We start from the raw sequence: 4,409 nt of genomic DNA on the forward strand, positions 1-4,409 counted from the left end.
TGAAATAGCCGAATCCCCTAATTTGAAGGGGTGTCCACATGCTTTTGTATATATAGTGTACTGTAGATTGCTCTATTCATAAGCACTGAAGCCTTTGTTCATCAGATTGGAGGACGTGCTCCTTCACACCAGGTGTGCTTCATTTCCATAATCGAATTACTGGACCCAATTATTTCCGTTCATTCCCTAATTCCATGTTGCTCCAAGTTTAAAAGATAAAAGATCCAGACACCTGTTCCTCTCCCTGTACCCGTGAGACAGCTCGTTCTGAACCTTCACAATAGAACGGGGCGTAATGCAACCAAGCTTTAGAGAGGAGGCCTCAGCGCAGGGCAGGGCCAATAGGTTCTTTCTGCAACGTGATAATACTACTGAGCCACAAACACCTGTGAGACAGAGAGTGGAGCGGCGGTGCGGCACCGTGTGAAAACCACAATGAGCCAGCGGCAGGCCTGCTTATTGCCATGCACAGTATGGAGGGCTGTGGACAGCAGGAGAGTCCCCCAGCAGTATAAAAAAGGAAACAGGATATATTGTCATTCTCTATGGGAGCGCATTACCTGGGAGATACGCTCAGCTGATGACAGTGGCCATGTAGAGCGTCACATTACCAAGTGTAATGGGTTTCATGACCGTAGCCTCAGCCAAGCACAACACTGTAGTGATTCTATTTTCCAGGATACCTCGGTCTTCTCTGATGATGCTGAACCCAGCGTTGTATCTTACTACATGCCGCAGCAGGATTTGCTTATCTTTCGATTCAAAAACTCATATTTGTATATTTGCCAGTCATTAGGACTGCCGGGACGAATACTGCAAATATCGTGACAAGGTTACAGCTGATGGGAATCTGAATAACTGAAGGGGAAGTGTCTGTTTTTAGAGTGTTAGCCCATCAAGGTGTACCAGTGACAGTTACCATTGTGCACATTCTTTCTGTGCCATTACCCCCTCCCAAACATGATGCCTGTCCTGGCAGTTGTCGCCTACGGCACTCAGCCAGAGAGATGATCTGGCTGCCAGATGTTGGTGTTAATATGTCTGCCTGTCGATAATGAGCTATTTTAGGGGTGCCGCTATTGTCCTTGTAGCCCAGTGGAAAACATGGCACATCCGTCTGCCATCAATGACACCTGGGACACTTCCCACAGAGGATGAGCCAAAACAAGAATTAACTAGAGATAATTACTCTTACTTTCTGCCGTGTCAGTCTTGTTGTGTTACAAAGTCTAAAGATAGGCCTAATTTTACTTAAGTATCCCTGTTTGTACAGGAGGTCTGCATTCTTTCAGTGCACAAACAATGGTTGTCCTATCTCCAACAACCTGGTATCTAGTTTAGATTTTATATGATCCCAAGAGTACTGAAAATGCACCGAACTTCACCAATAAACAGAGAATGGAAAGACTGCTAATTGCCACTCATCTGACACAGGAAACATATTTCCAGTATTTTTCAGTCGCAGGTAAATTATGAACGCAGTATTGTGTAGTGAAAGGCAATATTGGTAGCATTTGGGTAAGCAGCGTGACTGTGTTTGTCAAGTGGTGGCAGCCACGCTGGGACACTCAATGTGACAGGAGGAAATTGACTCGTCTGCTTGAGGACTTTTTTGTCATTATAATTTGGGCTGTGTGCATCTTGGTTTTCCATAGCAATTTTGCCAAATCACTGTGCAATATCTGACCTGCCCATATGGCTCAGAAACTGTTACCAAGTGAAAGTAGGCTAAGGGAATTGGTTATATTTCCCTTGCTCTTCATCTGACAAAAACTACTTAGCATATTCATACTGTCATACAGTGGTGATTTGCATAACTGGGTTAGGAAGGACTACTTTTTTTTTTAGAAACAGTGCACAACAGTTAGTCCTATAGTTGTCTAATGCTTCATGTTTAGGAATGATCTATGAATTGAACCTTTGCATTACATTGTCTAAGGTCTATTTTGTGGCATTTGCTAAGTTGTTCCTGTATAAACAGCTCCTCCTCTAGTGCTGTGTCAGCACAGCCCTATTGGTGGTGTGGTCTGACAGGACGCCAGAGGTCGTACATGACGCTGTCATTTTTCACAGATGGCGTTGGAGACTGCTGTAGAAAACTAACCAGAATATCAATAGGCGCATCTCAGAGAGCAGTGCAGAGAGGGGAGAGGAATAGAGGGCACCTTAAACTGACAGACCTGGTATAAGGGAAGTATCATTTGTGCTAAATCAATGATGAATGTAATTTCTAGGAAGTGGCATGTAAAGGTTAGGAGAGGAGAGTTGTGGGCTCTTCGTCTTCTAAGGAGTAGAGTGGGTTCATCTAAAGCAGGGGAATCAAACTCAATCCATGGGGAGCCTAGTGTCCGCTGGTTAGGGTTAGGGTTAGGGTTAGGGTTAGGGTTAGGGTCCATCAATCAAGTACAAGGGAGGAGCGAAAACCCGCAGACACTCGGCCCTCTGTGGAATGAGTCTGACACCTGATCTAAAGCAATGGAAGCAATAGAGGGAAGCAGAGGTGTTTTTATGATTTTGTTAACCCTCACAGTGGGGACTGACCCAAGCTGATGGGGAGGTGTCACACACTATCTGAGAGGATCAAGGTTACTGTGCTCTTCATCATGCACAACACACACACACAAACACAGACACAGACACACACGAGCACACACACACACACACACACACACACACACACACACACACACACACACACACACACACACACACACACACAGACAAACACACACACACTTTTCCATCTTCTTCTACACGCGTACGTTGCCACATGGCCCATCAGCGTTCTCTGGGGAGGACAGCAGACAGTGTTTGCACACCCCAGAGTGTTTTTCCACAGGCATGAATGTCATTTACTGCTTGTCAACTCTCCATTAACCCCTCTCGCTTTGTGTCCACTCTGCCACTTCAGCAGCACATTTGAACTGTATGCTTTGTCACACCTGCTCAGACATTTCCGTGCTGAGGAAACGTGACTGCTTGCCTGCCTCCCAAGCTGTTTGCCATATCAGAGAGACATCTTTCTATAGGAGGTATTTAAAGGTCAAAACATCCCATGAGAAGCGGATCACGCTCTGGGTTCAAATCTATATGGGGGGCGTGGTAGGGGGCGTGACCAATGGTGATGTCTCTGACCTACATTTTTTTAGGCTGTCCTCTTGGCCGCAGAGACATGTTTTAAAGCTTATTTCCTGCAACTCAACACATTTTGCCTCGGGGCTGATAGAACAAAATTGCATTTTTAAAGCTAATTTCCTGCAATTCTACACATTTTGCCATGGCTTATGCCATGTTCTTATGCTGTCTGAGTGACTCAAACATTATAACAAAATCAATGGGGGGGCATGCCATGACATTTTTGGAATTTTAGATTCTTCCTGACTTTTATTTAGGAGATTGTTAGTTCTAATTATCTGTTTTTCGACATACTTTATATCTGGTTTTAGTCGTTTAAGCGTACACTGAAAACGTTTTACTATTATTTTCCGCTGTGGTGCAGAGATGAAGGCTTGTGTATTCCAGAAACGCCTAGCCACAAACAGCACAGTAAACAAAGGCCTTAACCCTGTGTGTTCCCATAAAAATGCATCTAATCGTCTGAAACAGGGGGTAACTGCCCTGGGCTTTACCTTGGATCAGTGCTCGGAGATGGGAAAGAGAATCTGTACCCTGGGGAGTCAGCGTAATGCACCACTTTAAGTGCAGCTAAATAACCCATTCCCCTGTAATCACATTCACTTGCATGTTTTGTAGAGAATCAAGATGAAATTATGTTTGTGTATCTCACAGGACATACAGTACCAGTCAAAAGTTTGGATACACCTACTCATTCAAGGGTTTTTCTTTATTTTTACTATTTTCTACATTGTACAATAATAGTGAAGACATCAAAACTATGAAATAACACATATGGAATCATGTAGTAACCAAAAAAGTGTTAAACAAATCAAAATATATGTTACATTTGAGATTCTTCAAATAGCCACGCTTTGCCTTGATGACAGCTTTGCACACTCTTGGCATTCTCTCAACCAGCTTCATGAGGTAGTCACCTGGAATGTATTTCAATTAACAGGTGTGCCTTCTTAAAAGTTAATTTGTGGAATTTATTTCCTTCTTAATGTGTTTGAGCCAATCAGTTGTGTTGTGACAAGGTAGGGGGGGTATACAGAAGATATCCCTATTTGGTAAAAGACCAAGTCCATATTATGGCAAGAACAGCTCAAATAAGAAACGACAGTCCATCATTACTTTAAGACATGAAGGTCAGTCAATACGGTAAATGTCAAGAACTTTGAAAGTTTCTTCAAGTGCAGTCGCAAAAACCATCAAGCGCTATGATGAAACTGCCTCTCATGAGGACCGCCACAGGAATGGAAGACCCAGAGTTACCTCTGCTGCAGAGGATA

This window comes from Coregonus lavaretus, assembly GCF_964263955.1.
Source record: "Coregonus lavaretus genome assembly, chromosome: 5".
Classification (NCBI taxonomy): Eukaryota; Metazoa; Chordata; class Actinopteri; order Salmoniformes; family Salmonidae; genus Coregonus; species Coregonus lavaretus.